The sequence below is a fragment of the Hyperolius riggenbachi genome, chromosome 4 (genome assembly GCF_040937935.1).
Source record: "Hyperolius riggenbachi isolate aHypRig1 chromosome 4, aHypRig1.pri, whole genome shotgun sequence".
Lineage (NCBI taxonomy): Eukaryota > Metazoa > Chordata > Amphibia > Anura > Hyperoliidae > Hyperolius > Hyperolius riggenbachi.
In genome coordinates this window covers 134,720,842-134,738,763 of record NC_090649.1, presented here as the reverse complement: position 1 = coordinate 134,738,763, position 17,922 = coordinate 134,720,842, and the positions used below count along the sequence as shown (strand labels likewise).

Below are 17,922 nucleotides of genomic sequence, written 5' to 3'. Positions count from 1 at the left end.
GTCACAGGGGGCCCGCAGCTGCCTGAGAGGATTTTTTTTTAATAAACTGCCGGCCCTGGCCCGCCCCCTCCTCCCTCACCTCGGCGGGCCCCCCTCCTTTTATGAGCGGCGGGAGGTGCGGCATATACAGCAGGCTCTGGCGGGGTAATCGGGCGCTAGAGGTCCAGCTGCCTCCGGGCTACGCGGTCTCCTCTGTATGCCGCGCGCACTGCTCCCTCGTTTATTGCGCGCGGCATACAGAGGAGACACCATAGCCTGGGGGCAGCTGAACCTCTAGCAGCTGATTACCCCGTCGGAGCCTGCTGAATATGCCGCACCTCCCGCCGCTCGTAAAAGTAGGGGGGACCCCAGGTGAGGCAGGGGGGGGGGAGAGGAGTCTGTCCCCTACCCCACTAAACCACCCACCCAATCACCCACCCGCCCAGCTGCCTAATTACCCACCCACCTACCTATTACCCACCAAATTACCCACCCACCAGCTGCCTGATCACCCACCCGGCTGCCTAACCGCCCTCCCTCCCACCCGGCTGCCTAACCGCCCACCCTCCCACCCGACTACCTAACTGCCCACCCAGCTACCTAACTGCCTACCCACCCACCTGCCTACCCACCCAGCCGCCTAACCGCCCACCCACCCATCCAGCTCCCTAATCACCCTCCCAGCTGCCTAATCACTCACCCACCCACCCACCCGGCTGCCTAACCAACCAACCACCCACCTGCCTACCCACCCGGCTACCTATCTGCCTACCCTCCCCCCAGCTACTTAACTGCCTACCCAGTGCCGTGCCTGCAACCCAAATAGCGTGCCAGCCTGCCCAACCACCCTCCCTCCAGGTAATTAATGTTAGCCCACTATAGACCTGGCTACATATACTGCATTTTGTGGGGAAATCTGGCGACAATCTGATTGCATTTTGTCGGACAATCTGGCGATAATCTGGTTGCATTATTTTGGGAAATCTGCTGCCAATCTGGTTGCATTTTGTGGGGAAATCTGATTTCCCCACAAAATGTTTGGGTGGGAGGTCCGTGGGATTGGAGGAGGGGGGGGGGCATAATTTTTTTTTTTTTTTTTTGCTATGGGGCCCACTCATTTCTAGCTACGCCCCTGCTGGGGACCATATATTAAATGGATTTTTGGAACAGGGAGATGGAAGAAGAGCTTGCTCTGTCCACTCCGCGCATCGACCTGGTATTGCAGTACCTTCAGGACCGGTGCACTACTCTCTCTAACTAGTGTCAAAAAACAGATCAAAACTACTCAAATACCCAGCTGACTAACTAACTAAGTGTAGGGAAGTGTAGTGGAGAAATTAAGTGTCCCTCTGCAAAGTGAATTTGCCAGTAGCAAGTGTTGTGTATTGTCCACCCTGCTGTGCGGTCTATGTCTGTGCTGCTACTGTTGGGTGCAGGATACATTGTGAAATCCACAATAAAAACATTGTTTCAAATCTGTGTGTGCCTATTTTTGTGCATCTGTGTCATTTATTCATGAACTCTGTATTTCGCATTGGTTATCAGAACCTGAGAACAGACAGGAAAATAAGTCAGAAAAACACACAAAAAAAAACCCACAACCAAAGAAAAAAAAATCATTTTTAATTTTGATTAGTCTGTATTGTACTTGCGCGGCGCAGTTGCTGCAGGTCAAAAAAACCATGAACGGATCACTTTCCTTCACGTTTGCACGTTGTCCTCTGCAAGAAAAGCAGCTGCATCCTTCCCCCAGAGAGCTTCCAGCGGAGTGGCAGGCAGAGCCCTGGCTGCAGCCCCTTTACTTAGCAGCTGCCTGGGCTCAGAGCATTGTGACATCATCGGTTGGCTTCCTGCATGACTCAGCACCACCTGCTCAGGTGCCTGCTTCAGTGCCAGGCTGTGAGAGTGTGCAGCAGGCTAGGAAGGCAACTCCTGTTTAGGCTTTCCACTCCCCGGCCTGTGTCTCCCTCTTGTGGCACACCGCGCACGTCCACACAGACAGAGAGATATGAAGAAGAAGGAGGATGAACGAAAGAAAGACGCACTGTGTTCTCAAACAGCCAGCCAGGCTAGAGACTTGACTTCTTCCTCTGCCCTCCACACTCTCTCCTAGCGTGTTGCCAGAATGCAGGGAGCCGGAAGCCTACTTTACTTTTCTCTTCGACGTGGAGGCACGGCAGCGGAGGGGTGATGGCTGTTCCGGCGCTGGGCGGGGCCATGCTAATGTAATCAGGCAGCAGCTGAGCCTGGCCCGTGCGTCTGCGTTTAGCACAGGTGCGCCCATCCCGGGGGCCCGGCAGGCCTGCACAGGCAGTGGGAAGGGGCCCCCCCCCCTGGCAGCTGGTAGCTGGCCGGGGTTAGCCGGCTGTGCGGGGCAGTGCTGGGTTGTGCGCTGTTCGCCGCTGCTACATTTAGAAGGTAATTAGGGTTATCGCTTCTCGGCCTTTTGGCTAAGATCAAGTGTAGTATCTGTTCTTATCAGTTTAATATCTGATACGTCCCCTATCTGGGGACCATATATTAAATGGATTTTTGGAACAGGGAGATGGAAGAAGAGCTTGCTCTGTCCACTCCGCGCATCGACCTGGTATTGCAGTACCTCCAGGACCGGTGCACTACTCTCTCTAACTAGTGTCAAAAAACAGATCAAAACTACTCAAATACCCAGCTGACTAACTAACTAAGTGTAGGGAAGTGTAGTGGAGAAATTAAGTGTCCCTCTGCAAAGTGAATTTGCCAGTAGCAAGTGTTGTGTATTGTACACCCTGCTGTGCGGTGCGGTCTATGTCTGTGCTGCTACTGTTGGGTGCAGGATACATTGTAAAATCCACAATAAAAACATTGTTTCAAATCTGTGTGTGCCTATTTTTGTGCATCTGTGTCATTTATTCATGGACTCTGTATTTCGCATTGGTTATCAGAACCTGAGAACAGACAGGAAAAGAAGTCAGAAAAACACACAAAAAAAACCCACAACCAAAGAAAAAAAAAACCATTTTTAATTTTGATTAGTCTGTATTGTACTTGCGCGGCGCAGTTGCTGCAGGTAAAAAAAACCATGAACGAATCACTTTCCTTCACGTTTGCACGTTGTCCTCTGCAAGAAAAGCAGCTGCATCCTTCCCCCAGAGAGCTTCCAGCGGACTGGCAGGCAGAGCCCTGGCTGCAGCCCCTTTACTTAGCAGCTGCCTGGGCTCAGAGCATTGTGACATCATCGGTTGGCTTCCTGCATGACTCAGCACCACCTGCTCAGGTGCCTGCTTCAGTGCCAGGCTGTGAGAGTGTGCAGCAGGCTAGGAAGGCAACTCCTGTTTAGGCTCTCCACTCCCCGGCCTGTGTCTCCCTCTTGTGGCACACCGCGCACGTCCACACAGACAGAGAGATATGAAGAGGAAGGAGGATGAACGAAAGAAAGACGCACTGTGTTCTCAAACAGCCAGCCAGGCTAGAGACTTGACTTCTTCCTCTGCCCTCCACACTCTCTCCTAGCGTGTTGCCAGAATGCAGGGAGCCGGAAGCCTACTTTACTTTTCTCTTCGACGTGGAGGCACGGCAGCGGAGGGGTGATGGTTGTTCCGGCGCTGGGCGGGGCCATGCTAATGTAATCAGGCGGCAGCTGAGCCTGGCCCGTGCGTCTGCGTTTAGCACAGGTGCGCCCATCCCGGGGGCCCGGCAGGCCTGCACAGGCAGTGGGAAGGGGGCCCCCCCCTGGCAGCTGGTAGCTGGCCGGGGTTAGCCGGCTGTGCGGGGCAGTGCTGGGTTGTGCGCTGTTCGCCGCTGCTGCATTTAGAAGGTAATTAGCGTTATCGCTTCTCGGCCTTTTGGCTAAGATCAAGTGTAGTATCTGTTCTGGGGGGGCGTGGCCACGACGGAGTCCAGGACAGCTGTGTGAAGCCTGAGCTCCAGGTCTCGGCACTAAATAAAGCAACCCAAAGCGAAGCTATCCACCCGATTACCCACCCGGAATGCAGGAGGAGATGGACACCGAAGGGAGTTCCTCAAACAAGAGGAAACAACAAACATTGAAGCCGAAGAAACTCACAGATTTCTTCAGCGAGAAGGCACAGCGCAACACGAGGCGGAACCAAGATGGCGCTCCGGCGCCGGCACAGACTGCAGCCCGACAAGACCCTGAGGCAGACAGCAACTATGGGGCGACAGGAGGAGAGGATTCGGCCACACGCACTCTCTCACCCCCGGGGCAGGACACAGACAGTTCGCCGCTGAACAGCCCAGCCAGATCGTGGCCTCGCTGGGATCACAGCAATAACAGCAGCTGCATTAAGGTAGGCCCAGACACACAGCCTAGCATCAGCGCATCCGCGTGCAGTGCGGACATAACAGAATTCCTGGCCACTGACCAAACAGTCTCCCAGGAATACCTCAAAGAAATGATACTATCATTCAGAACATCACTAGTGGCAGAATTTACAGCTATTAACACCACTGTACAGAGGGAGATGGCAGAATTGGGCCAGAGAGTGGACATGGCAGAGAACAAGATTGTAGACATAGTAAAGCAGCACAATTTAATGGTGGACACATCAGAGCAAAATACCAAAGATATAGCATGGCTTAAATCAAAAGCATCAGACATGGAGGATCGCTCCAGGAGAAATAATTTGAAACTAAGGGGCATACCAGAAACAGTCACTTCTGGAGAGCTAAGAGACTTTGTAACCTCACTCACTAAAGCGACGCTGCCTGCTGCAACATCAATAGAACTCACCATTGATAGAGTGCACCGTCTACAAAAGCCTGCTCACCTCCCAGATCACATTCCTAGAGACGTTATCGTCCGCTTCCTTTTTTATCAAATAAAGGAAAACCTTCTATTGGCAATAAGGAAAAATGTCACATTACCAGATCCCTTTGCTAAGATCTTACTATATTCAGATCTATCCCAAGCGACCCTACAGTCCAGAAAAGCCCTGCAACCTCTGGCCAAGGCATTAAGGAATGCACAAATTGTTTATAAATGGGGCTTCCCAACCAAGCTACTCTTCTCAATACACAACAAGCAACACGCAGTAGCATCATTAGACTCAGGAGTCAAGCTCCTTAAACAATTGAAAATCCAAATGCAAGAGGACTCCACTTCTAACACCAAGACCTAAGATGATCAGTGTAAGTTTCCCAACAACCTACTAGGATAGAGATAGCACAAGTTTAAAGGCAGCCGGACCAGGCCAAGTGTGTTTAAGATTGACAAGTGCATAAGCACGGAGCAATTGTTGGAATTGCTTTTCCCCACGTTACAGTGTAGAAGTTGAACTTGTTTCTACATTATTTAGCGTGAACCTATGTGTGAACTCTTGTTATATATGTTTTTTCTTTTGAGGTACCTTATCTACCAGTCTCCTCAGCTTCTGACATGTGTCAAACCTATGTTCCACCTGTTTAATCGGCTATACATACCACTAGATATGAACATCTACACCATACAAGCATACAAATGGCTTTTGACTATAACTTAAAATTCCACTCAATTAACACCCGGGGCCTGAACTCTGCTTTTAAAAGAAGAATGCTATGGAAGGACGCCCAGGAACAAAAGATCCATGTTCTCATGGCACAAGAAACACATCTACTATCGAAAGACACTAAACTATGTTCTTCTAGCAATTACCCGATTGTCTATCACAGTGTTTTTTCTAAAAAGAAAAGAGGAGTACTCTTGGCGTTCCATAAGGACCTCAAGGTTAACCCTTTGTCAATAACTTTAGATGATGAAGGCAGATATGTAATTTATGTAGGTCAAATCAACGACCAATTATACACTATTGTTGCACTATATGCCCCCAACTCTTCACAAAAGCACTTCCTTCAGAAACTTCTCCGCAAAATTGATAAAATAAAACAGGGTCATCTTCTGATAGGGGGCGACTTTAATGCATGCCTAACAAAGGATGACACCTCAACTAAACATACAACCCATACCATACTGTTAGGAAAAGTAGCCAAATGGAATGATCTACTAGATCCATGGAGAATCCTCCATACAACCGAAAAAGATTTCTCCTACTACTCCTCGGTGCACCGCACATACTCACGCATAGATTATTTCCTAGTTGACAGAAATCTCCTACAATCAGTCACTGATACCTCCATTGGAAGTATTGCATGGTCAGACCACGCTCCGGTACAACTCACTATCAGAAATCCAGCCTATACCCAAAAACCAAAAATATGGAGAATGAACCACTCCATCCTGGCCAACCCAAGCCTTATCCCAACTTTTAAAAGCCACTTAGAAGAATATTTCTCCATTAATAATACCCCTGATGTTAACAAAACCACTGTATGGTCAGCCCATAAAGCGGTTATGAGAGGATTATACCTACAACAGAGTGCTAAATTAAATAGGGAAAGGAAACAAACATACACAAATCTATTAGCTAAAATACAAGAACTAGAAAAAGCACACAAAGCAACTTTAGACCCCACCGTAAATAAACAATTACATTCCCTCAGGCAGGACTTAAGAAATTTTCTCTTATATAAGTACGAAGCTGATATGAAAAAAACAAATGCCACAAGGTATTCTAGTAATAACAAAGCAGGAAAATACTTAGCTAATCTTATCAGACACAGGAAATCCAAATCAATGATTCACTCAATAATTCACCCAAACACAAAATATAAACTTATGCACCCCAAACAAATAGCTAATGCATTTGCAGATTACTATACTCAACTATATAATCTGCAAGAGGACCCTACCACTACACAACCCTCTCCTAATGTAATTAACGACTTTCTATCCTCAATTGATTTACCTATGATCAAACCAGACCAACTTGCAGATATAAATATCCCATTCTCCCAACCCGAAGTGCTTAAAACCATTAAATCCCTAAAGAAAAACAAAGCCCCAGGTCCTGACGGCTTCCTCAATGAATACTATATGACGTTCTCCCACACATTAACCCCGTTCTTAACAGACCTATTCAATACCTTTATGGCTGGAACACAAATACCCAAAGAATATTTACAAGTCACAATTACAGTTATCCCTAAACCTGGAAAGGACACACAACACACCAACAATTATAGACCTATCTCCCTGTTAAACTCGGACACAAAAATATATGCCAAACTAATCGCCAACAGATTAATGCATATAACACCGGAACTTCTTCTATCGGACCAAGTGGGGTTCACGAAAGGAAGACAGGCACCAGATGGTACAAGGCGCATGCTAAATATTTTAAGACATTTGGAGCTCTGTCGGATGCCTTCTCTGCTCCTCACCTTGGATGCGGAGAAGGCATTCGACAGAGTACACTGGGGTTTCTTGCAAGCTACCCTCTCCAAATTTGGATTTAAGGGACCAATATTACATGCCATTAGTGGTGCTCAAATACCCCTTTTTAAAATTCGAGTTTGGTCGAATTCGAAGAGTAAATTATTCGAGGTCATTCGAATATTCGAGTCGAATAATTTTTACTATTCGATTCGACCTCGGACTTCGAGCTCACTATTCGAGTCGGTATTCGAGCTAACTATTCGAGCTGACTATTCGAATTGGCCTTAAATAGCTTCCAACACTTGTTTTGAGGGTGAATGATGCAAGAAACCTCTTTTTTTCCAAGTAACAACAGCAAGTGATTATGTGGGGATGTTCCTTTAAAAAAAAATGTGGAAAGAGAAGTTGTGTCCTTAATTTTGTTCAGTAGTGTTACTGTATATACTTGTTCTTCTTCTTCTTTATCCTTCTTCTTCTTCTTCTTCTTCTTCTTCTTCTTCTTCTTCTTCTTCTTCTTCTTCTTCTTCTTCTTCTTCTTCTTCTTCTTCTTCTTCTTCTTCTCCTTCCTTTTCAATATAGTCTTATTCTTCTTCACGTATTTCTCTTTTCAATTTTTTTTTAAAGAAATGCAGCTATTTTTGAGCGTAACAAATAGCTGGTGGGCGCACGCATGTTGGAAGCGCCATTGTATGTGCTCCCTGGCAGTGGAAACACAAAGACAGCAGGAGGTAAATTCAGCAGCAGGAGGAGGAGGATGAGTGTGTGGCAGCAGGCAGTCAATGAGGCAGGCAGCTCGCCGTGACATAATAGCCCTGGTACCTAGCGGTGATACCAGGGCTGTAAATAAACACAACAGGAGGTCCCAGACAGCGGTCGTGCAGCCCACATTGTGTCCAATACACAACTGGGACAACACAGTTTTCAACCCGGGCACCTCAGAAAAATTAAACCTTTTTTTTTTTTTTAATGGTTTGTTTGGTTTTGGTTTTGCAACCAATATAGCTATTGTTTGACGTAATAGCTGGTGGCAGAGTGGCAGCAGAAGGTAAATCATCTGTGTACCCTGGCAGTGGGAAACACAGACAGACAGCAGCAGCAGGAGGAGGAATGGAGGAGTAGGCGAGCAGCTATTGTTTGACGTAATAGCTGGTGGCAGAGTGGCAGCAGAAGGTAAATCATCTGTGTACCCTGGCAGTGGGAAACACAGACAGACAGCAGCAGCAGCAGCAGGAGGAGGTATGGAGGAGCAGTGTGAGTGTGGCAGCAGGTAGGCAGCGTGACATAATAGCCCTGGTACCTAGCGGTGATACCAGGGCTGTAAATAAACACAACAGGAGGTCCCAGACAGCGGTCGTGCAGCCCACATTGTGTCCAATACACAACTGGGACAACACAGTTTTCAACCCGGGCACCTCAGAAAAATTAAACCTTTTTTTTTTTTTATGGTTTTTTGGTTTTTTGGTTTTGCAACCAATATAGCTATTGTTTGACGTAATAGCTGGTGGCAGAGTGGCAGCAGAAGGTAAATCATCTGTGTACCCTGGCAGTGGGAAACACAGACAGACAGCAGCAGCAGGAGGAGGAATGGAGGAGTAGGCGAGCAGCTATTGTTTGACGTAATAGCTGGTGGCAGCAGAAGGTAAATCATCTGTGTACCCTGGCAGTGGGAAACACAGACAGACAGCAGCAGCAGCAGCAGGAGGAGGTATGGAGGAGCAGTGTGAGTGTGGCAGCAGGTAGGCAGCGTGACATAATAGCCCTGGTACCTAGCGGTGATACCAGGGCTGTAAATAAACACAACAGGAGGTCCCAGACAGCGGTCGTGCAGCCCACATTGTGTCCAATACACAACTGGGACAACACAGTTTTCAACCCGGGCACCTCAGAAAAATTAAACCTTTTTTTTTTTTTATGGTTTTTTGGTTTTTGGTTTTGCAACCAATATAGCTATTGTTTGACGTAATAGCTGGTGGCAGAGTGGCAGCAGAAGGTAAATCATCTGTGTACCCTGGCAGTGGGAAACACAGACAGACAGCAGCAGCAGGAGGAGGAATGGAGGAGTAGGCGAGCAGCTATTGTTTGACGTAATAGCTGGTGGCAGAGTGGCAGCAGAAGGTAAATCATCTGTGTACCCTGGCAGTGGGAAACACAGACAGACAGCAGCAGCAGGAGGAGGAATGGAGGAGTAGGCGAGCAGCTATTGTTTGACGTAATAGCTGGTGGCAGAGTGGCAGCAGAAGGTAAATCATCTGTGTACCCTGGCAGTGGGAAACACAGACAGACAGCAGCAGCAGCAGCAGGAGGAGGTATGGAGGAGCAGTGTGAGTGTGGCAGCAGGTAGGCAGCGTGACATAATAGCCCTGGTACCTAGCGGTGATACCAGGGCTGTAAATAAACACAACAGGAGGTCCCAGACAGCGGTCGTGCAGCCCACATTGTGTCCAATACACAACTGGGACAACACAGTTTTCAACCCGGGCAGCTCAGAAAAATTAAACCTTTTTTTTTTTTTTTATGGTTTTTTGGTTTTTGGTTTTGCAACCAATATAGCTATTGTTTGACGTAATAGCTGGTGGCAGAGTGGCAGCAGAAGGTAAATCATCTGTGTACCCTGGCAGTGGGAAACACAGACAGACAGCAGCAGCAGGAGGAGGAATGGAGGAGTAGGCGAGCAGCTATTGTTTGACGTAATAGCTGGTGGCAGAGTGGCAGCAGAAGGTAAATCATCTGTGTACCCTGGCAGTGGGAAACACAGACAGACAGCAGCAGCAGGAGGAGGAATGGAGGAGTAGGCGAGCAGCTATTGTTTGACGTAATAGCTGGTGGCAGAGTGGCAGCAGAAGGTAAATCATCTGTGTACCCTGGCAGTGGGAAACACAGACAGACAGCAGCAGCAGCAGCAGGAGGAGGTATGGAGGAGCAGTGTGAGTGTGGCAGCAGGTAGGCAGCGTGACATAATAGCCCTGGTACCTAGCGGTGATACCAGGGCTGTAAATAAACACAACAGGAGGTCCCAGACAGCGGTCGTGCAGCCCACATTGTGTCCAATACACAACTGGGACAACACAGTTTTCAACCCGGGCACCTCAGAAAAATTAAACCTTTTTTTTTTTTTTATGGTTTTTTGGTTTTTTGGTTTTGCAACCAATATAGCTATTGTTTGACGTAATAGCTGGTGGCAGAGTGGCAGCAGAAGGTAAATCATCTGTGTACCCTGGCAGTGGGAAACACAGACAGACAGCAGCAGCAGGAGGAGGAATGGAGGAGTAGGCGAGCAGCTATTGTTTGACGTAATAGCTGGTGGCAGCAGAAGGTAAATCATCTGTGTACCCTGGCAGTGGGAAACACAGACAGACAGCAGCAGCAGCAGCAGGAGGAGGTATGGAGGAGCAGTGTGAGTGTGGCAGCAGGTAGGCAGCGTGACATAATAGCCCTGGTACCTAGCGGTGATACCAGGGCTGTAAATAAACACAACAGGAGGTCCCAGACAGCGGTCGTGCAGCCCACATTGTGTCCAATACACAACTGGGACAACACAGTTTTCAACCCGGGCACCTCAGAAAAATTAAACCTTTTTTTTTTTTTATGGTTTTTTGGTTTTTGGTTTTGCAACCAATATAGCTATTGTTTGACGTAATAGCTGGTGGCAGAGTGGCAGCAGAAGGTAAATCATCTGTGTACCCTGGCAGTGGGAAACACAGACAGACAGCAGAAGGGCAGTACACAGCAGCCCACTGTAGGTGTAAAATGTGTGGCTGCAGGCGACGTAATAGTCAAAGTGAACCAGGCTGGCTTAGTGAGCAGGAGCCAGGAGGTGGTAAAGGGTGGTAAGGCACATTAACGATGGTTCCGGCAGCCAGTTCATGTCCCCCTCTCGCCGACAACAGGGGCCAGGAACTCGCCTTCCACCCACGCCTGGTTCATCTTGAGAAACGTCAGTCTGTCCACAGACTTGTGAGACAGACGTGAGCGTTTCTCGGTGACCACGCCACCAGCTGCACTGAAGCAGCGCTCGGACAGCACGCTGGAAGGGGGGCAGGACAGCACTTCCAGGGCGTACTGCGCCAGCTCGCTCCAGATCTCCATGCGCTTGACCCAATACTCCATGGGATCAACAGGGGCATCGCTGTCAAGCCCGCTGTACGACCCCATGTAGTCAGCCACCATGCGGGTCAGGCGCTGGCTGTGACCGGAGGAGGATGCTGCTGCATGCATCTCCTCTCTAGTCACTGCTGCCGGAGCCTCTACAGTCCTGTAGAGCTCGTGGCTGAGAGACAGCAGGTCTGTGGGGCGCTTGCTGCTGCTGGATGCAGGCACCTGCTGCTGCCTCTGTGCTGGCTGCTGGACAGTGGGGGTGGAAGGCTGGGGGAAGGCTTCCTCCAAGCGCTCAACAAGGGCCTGCTGCAAGCTCCTTATTTGTTGCGCTGGGTCTCCTCCTGCAGGCGGCAGGAACTGGCTCAACTTCCCCTTGAGGCGTGGGTCCAACATCATGCTGATCCAGATGTCCTCCCTCTGCTTCATCTGGATCACCCTGGGGTCCCTGCGCAGGCACGTCAGCATGTGCGCTGCCATTGGGAAGAGGCGGGCCACGTCTGCTGGCACATCGACGTCAGTGCTGTCCTCATCCTCCTCCTCTGCCGCCTCATCCTCTCTCCACCCCCGCACCAACTCAGCTGCGCTGTGCTGATCCCCCTCATCAGCAGCCAGGTCAGGGACCTCCACCAAGTCCTCCTCCTCCTCCCCCTCAGAGGTGGACTGCGCAGCTGGTTGCCGCTCCTGCTGGTCCAAGGCTGCCGCTCCCTGTTCCAGCAAAGCATCGAGGGCCCTGTTCAGCAGAGAAACCAGGGGCACCCACTCGCAGACCATAGCATGGTCCCTGCTCACCATGTTTGTGGCCTGCAGGAAGGGAGCCAGCACAAAGCACACCTGCTGCATGTGCCTCCAGTCATCATCGGGGACGATGGACGGGATGTTGCTGGTCTTGTCCCTTCTCAGAGCTGCGGAAACAGTGGCCAGGGCAAGGTACTGTTTGACAGCGTGCCTCTGTTCAACCAGACGCTCCAACATCGCCAGGGTGGAGTTCCAGCGAGTCGGAACGTCAAGGATCAGCCGATGGCGTGGCAGATCCAGCTCCTTTTGCACGTCTTCCAGGCTCGCACAGGCTGCAGCCGAGCGCCGGAAGTGACGCACAACATTCCTTGCCGTTTCCAGCAGTTCGCCCATCCCCTGGTAGGTGCGCAGGAACTTCTGCACCACCAGGTTCAGCACGTGGGCAAGACAGGGGATGTGGGTCAGGTTTCCCCTGTGTATTGCGGCAACCAGATTGGCCCCATTGTCGGCCACCACCTCTCCGACTCTGAGGCCTCTGGGGGTCAGCTAAATCCTCTCCTGCTCCTGGAGTTTGGCCAACACATGGGTTGCCGTCAGCTTGGTCTTCCCAAGGCTGACCAAGTGCAGCAGCGCTTGGCAGTGGCGGGCCTTCACGCTGCTGCTGAGGCGGGGGGTTTGGCCAGGTGTGCCGGAGGATGGCAGAGGATCGGAGGAACCTGCTGCAGTTCCCCTGAGCCTGCGGGGTGGCACCACCCACTGTGTTGCTGCTGCTGCTGTGCCCGCTGCTGCTCTCCCATCCTCACCCCCTTCCACCAAGCTGACCCAGTGGACAGTGAAGGACAGGTAGCGGCCTGTCCCGAAGCGGCTGCTCCAGGAGTCCATGGTGACGTGGACCCTTTCACCAACCGCGTGCTCCAGCCCTCGCTCCACATTGGCCATCACAAAGCGGTGCAGTGCAGGAATGGCCTTGCGGGAGAAAAAGTGTCTGCTGGGGAGCTGCCAGTCTGGGGCTGCGCAAGCAAGCAGCGCACGAATGTCGCTCCCCTCCTGCACGAGCGTGTACGGCAGGAGTTGGGAGCACATGGCCCGTGCCAGCAAGCCGTTCAGCTGCCGCACGCGACGGCTGCTGGGAGGCAGAGCCCTAACCACCCCCTGGAAGGACTCGCTCAAAAGGCTCTGGCGTGGCCTTTTGCTGACACGGGAATCAGCAGACACAGCAGAGGAGGCCACTGAGGACTGGCTGCCAGAACAGGCCTCAGTGTCGGCGGCAGGAGTTGCAGAGGGGGGAGGAGCAGTGCGTTTCCGCACTCCTGCTGGTGCTGCTGGAGGAGCAGGAGGGCGGGTGGCTGCTGTTGCTGCTGCTGCTGCTGAAGGCTGTGCAGTGATGGGTGTGGTGCCACTGCCAGCACCAGATGCCTTCAGCCTCTGGAACTCCTCATGCTGGTGGAAATGTTTAGCCGCAAGGTGGTTGATGAGCGAGCTGGTGCAGAACTTTAAGGGGTCTGCACCTCTGCTCAACTTCCGCTGACAGTGGTTGCAAGTGGCGTACTTGCTGTACACAGTGGGCATGGTGAAATATCGCCAGATTGGTGACTTAAACATCCCCCTACGGCATGGAAGCGCTGCTGCCTGTCTCCCTGTGGTGGTTGGGGGGGGGGCTTGGGTGCGGCTGGTGGTGGTACTGGCTGATGCTGCTGCTGCTGAGCCTGAGACACCAGCAGGGTGTGGGACGCTGCCAATGCTTGCAATGATGCGCCTCCTTGCAAGGCCCACAAGCGCATCCTCCTCCTCCTCCTCAGAGCTGCTGAGGACGACATCCCCTGGAGGTGGTGGCACCCAGTCTCTGTCTGTCACCGGGTCATCATCATCCTCCCCCTCCTGAAACATGTCCTGCTGGGATGAGGACCCCCCAAACTCCTCTCCTGATGCATGGATGGGCTGCTTGACTGTCGCCACAGTCTTGCTGTCCAATCCCTCATCCCCCAAAGTGCCCATCAGCATCTCCTCCTCAAGATCGCCAACAACAGCAGACAATTTACTCATGATGCCTGGGGTCAAAAGACTGCTGAATGACAGGTCGGCGAGTGACGGTGAACTGGCCTCCTCCCCAGACCCTGCTGGGCGGCTGCTGCGAACAGGGGTGGTGGTGGTGGTGAGGGTGGAGGCCTCGGATGCAGAGCTGATGGCGGGCTGCTCATCCTCCGTCATGAGTTGCACCACAGTGTCTGCATCCTTTTCCTCAATGGGACGTTTCCGACCCGGCTGGAGGAAAATGGGAGCAGGTGCTACACGCTGCTGCTGCTGTGTCTCTGCAGCGTGAGTTGCAGATGCTCCTGCTGGGCGGCGCCCAAGGCGTCCACGGCCAGTGGCTATGGGAGGAATGTTAGCCACTGACGCTGCTGCTGCTGCTGCGGAACTGTGCATGGTGGCGCGCCCGCGGCCGCGGCTTGCCACAATGCTGCTCCCTCTCCTCCTGATTCCCTTGCTGCCCTTCCCCTTGCCCAAACCGCGCTGGCTGCCACTTCCAGACATCTTCAATGTTTTGGGCGTATAGACAAAAGTTTTTTAAAAGGGCGGGTGAAAAGTGGGGTACTTTAATGGAGTGGGTTGGTTGGTGAGGTGACTGAGTGAGTGTCCCCTAGTACAGTAAGTAAGTAGTAACAGTCAGGAAGTACAACTAGCAGTTACAATAATCAGTAGTAATCACAAGTAAATTTAGTGTGTGTGTGTACACTCAGACAGTGAGTGCCCGCACGCAGGAGCTAGTAGCCTATGAACACAGTGACTGAGTGTCCTAGACTCCTAGTACAGTAAGAGTAAGTAGTAACAGTAAGTAGAACTAACTAATTACAATAATCAATCAGCGATCAGAAGGAAATGGAGTGTGGGTGGTGTGTGTACACTCAGACAGTGAGTGACCGCACGCAGGAGCTAGTAGCCTATGAACACACAGTGACTGAGTGTCCTAGACTCCTAGTACAGTAAGAGTAAGTAGTAACAGTAAGTAGAACTAACTAATTACAATAATCAATCAGCGATCAGAAGGAAATGGAGTGTGGGTGGTGTGTGTACACTCAGACAGTGAGTGACCGCACGCAGGAGCTAGTAGCCTATGAACACACAGTGACTGAGTGTCCTAGACTCCTAGTACAGTAAGAGTAAGTAGTAACAGTAAGTAGAACTAACTAATTACAATAATCAATCAGCGATCAGAAGGAAATGGAGTGTGGGTGGTGTGTGTACACTCAGACAGTGAGTGCCCGCACGCAGGAGCTAGTAGCCTATGAACACACAGTGACTGAGTGTCCTAGACTCCTAGTACAGTAAGAGTAAGTAGTAACAGTAAGTAGAACTAACTAATTACAATAATCAATCAGCGATCAGAAGGAAATGGAGTGTGGGTGGTGTGTGTACACTCAGACAGTGAGTGACCGCACGCAGGAGCTAGTAGCCTATGAACACACAGTGACTGAGTGTCCTAGACTCCTAGTACAGTAAGAGTAAGTAGTAACAGTAAGTAGAACTAACTAATTACAATAATCAATCAGCGATCAGAAGGAAATGGAGTGTGGGTGGTGTGTGTACACTCAGACAGTGAGTGACCGCACGCACGCAGGAGCTAGTAGCCTATGAACACACAGTGACTGAGTGTCCTAGACTCCTAGTACAGTAAGAGTAAGTAGTAACAGTAAGTAGAACTAACTAATTACAATAATCAATCAGCGATCAGAAGGAAATGGAGTGTGGGTGGTGTGTGTACACTCAGACAGTGAGTGACCGCACGCAGGAGCTAGTAGCCTATGAACACACAGTGACTGAGTGTCCTAGACTCCTAGTACAGTAAGAGTAAGTAGTAACAGTAAGTAGAACTAACTAATTACAATAATCAATCAGCGATCAGAAGGAAATGGAGTGTGGGTGGTGTGTGTACACTCAGAAAGTGAGTGACCGCACGCAGGAGCTAGTAGCCTATGAACACACAGTGACTGAGTGTCCTAGACTCCTAGTACAGTAAGAGTAAGTAGTAACAGTAAGTAGAACTAACTAATTACAATAATCAATCAGCGATCAGAAGGAAATGGAGTGTGGGTGGTGTGTGTACACTCAGACAGTGAGTGACCGCACGCAGGAGCTAGTAGCCTATGAACACAGTGACTGAGTGTCCTAGACTCCTAGTACAGTAAGAGTAAGTAGTAACAGTAAGTAGAACTAACTAATTACAATAATCAATCAGCGATCAGAAGGAAATGGAGTGTGGGTGGTGTGTGTACACTCAGACAGTGAGTGACCGCACGCAGGAGCTAGTAGCCTATGAACACACAGTGACTGAGTGTCCTAGACTCCTAGTACAGTAAGAGTAAGTAGTAACAGTAAGTAGAACTAACTAATTACAATAATCAATCAGCGATCAGAAGGAAATGGAGTGTGGGTGGTGTGTGTACACTCAGACAGTGAGTGACCGCACGCAGGAGCTAGTAGCCTATGAACACACAGTGACTGAGTGTCCTAGACTCCTAGTACAGTAAGAGTAAGTAGTAACAGTAAGTAGAACTAACTAATTACAATAATCAATCAGCGATCAGAAGGAAATGGAGTGTGGGTGGTGTGTGTACACTCAGACAGTGAGTGACCGCACGCAGGAGCTAGTAGCCTATGAACACACAGTGACTAAGTGTCCTAGACTCCTAGTACAGTAAGAGTAAGTAGTAACAGTAAGTAGAACTAACTAATTACAATAATCAATCAGCGATCAGAAGGAAATGGAGTGTGGGTGGTGTGTGTACACTCAGACAGTGAGTGACCGCACGCAGGAGCTAGTAGCCTATGAACACACAGTGACTGAGTGTCCTAGACTCCTAGTACAGTAAGAGTAAGTAGTAACAGTAAGTAGAACTAACTAATTACAATAATCAATCAGCGATCAGAAGGAAATGGAGTGTGGGTGGTGTGTGTACACTCAGACAGTGAGTGCCCGCACGCAGGAGCTAGTAGCCTATGAACACACAGTGACTGAGTGTCCTAGACTCCTAGTACAGTAAGAGTAAGTAGTAACAGTAAGTAGAACTAACTAATTACAATAATCAATCAGCGATCAGAAGGAAATGGAGTGTGGGTGGTGTGTGTACACTCAGACAGTGAGTGACCGCACGCAGGAGCTAGTAGCCTATGAACACAGTGACTGTCTGACTGAGTGTCCTAGACTCCTAGTACAGTAAGAGTAAGTAGTAACAGCATGGCCGGATTTCTGGCAAGGCCACATAGGCCATGGCCTAGGGCACCAGATAAACAAGGGGCGGCCTGCAGACAGTGGGCATTATTTGCAGGGCATTATTTGCAAGTGTCCAAACAAATGAAAGTGATCAGGATAACTACACTATTAGTACCAGCTGGCATTTGCCTGTGCTGTGCTACAGGCAGCTGCAGTCCGTTAACCAAACGTTTGTGAGCAGTGTGTGACTAGCAAAAAGCCAGACCTTGTCCAATGATTAGCAGCTGCAGGCAGTTACAGAAGGCCGGGTCCCACGCACTTGGTGTGGGATGAAAGGACCAGGGGCAACACCAGCAAATAGTACAGAATACAGAAAGCAGCCTCTTACAGTACCCATTTCTTAATTATTGATGGCCAGCGCTGTTACCCTGGAGACAGCAGTGGGTACAGGACTCACTTTTACGTGTTGCTGACCCCACCCAATGTCCAATTGTGAGCCACTTTTGACTATGTGTGTGGTGGATGGCTCCCACCACGCCCATCACCTGTAGATCGCTTGATTGACCAGTTCCCCCATGTGACGTGATTGATTCACTTCACGTTGCCATGGAGACCTCGGCATTAGCCGCAATAGTGGACACCATCGGCCCAAAGT

The 17,922-nt window shown here is 50.2% G+C and overlaps 1 non-coding gene and 2 pseudogenes across 1 annotated transcript; all 3 read left to right on the top strand.

The window, feature by feature from the left end:
* Window positions 1-1,095: 1,095 nt before the first annotated feature.
* LOC137505798 (U2 spliceosomal RNA) lies at window positions 1,096-1,229 on the top strand (annotated as a pseudogene).
* A 1,180-nt stretch (window positions 1,230-2,409) lies between these two features.
* LOC137505069 (U2 spliceosomal RNA) lies at window positions 2,410-2,600 on the top strand. The gene has a single exon (XR_011019691.1). It is a non-coding gene; the product is annotated as a U2 spliceosomal RNA (small nuclear RNA).
* Window positions 2,601-3,784: 1,184 nt separating this feature from the next.
* On the top strand, window positions 3,785-3,913 carry LOC137505820 (U2 spliceosomal RNA; annotated as a pseudogene).
* The last annotated feature ends 14,009 nt before the right edge of the window (window positions 3,914-17,922 follow it).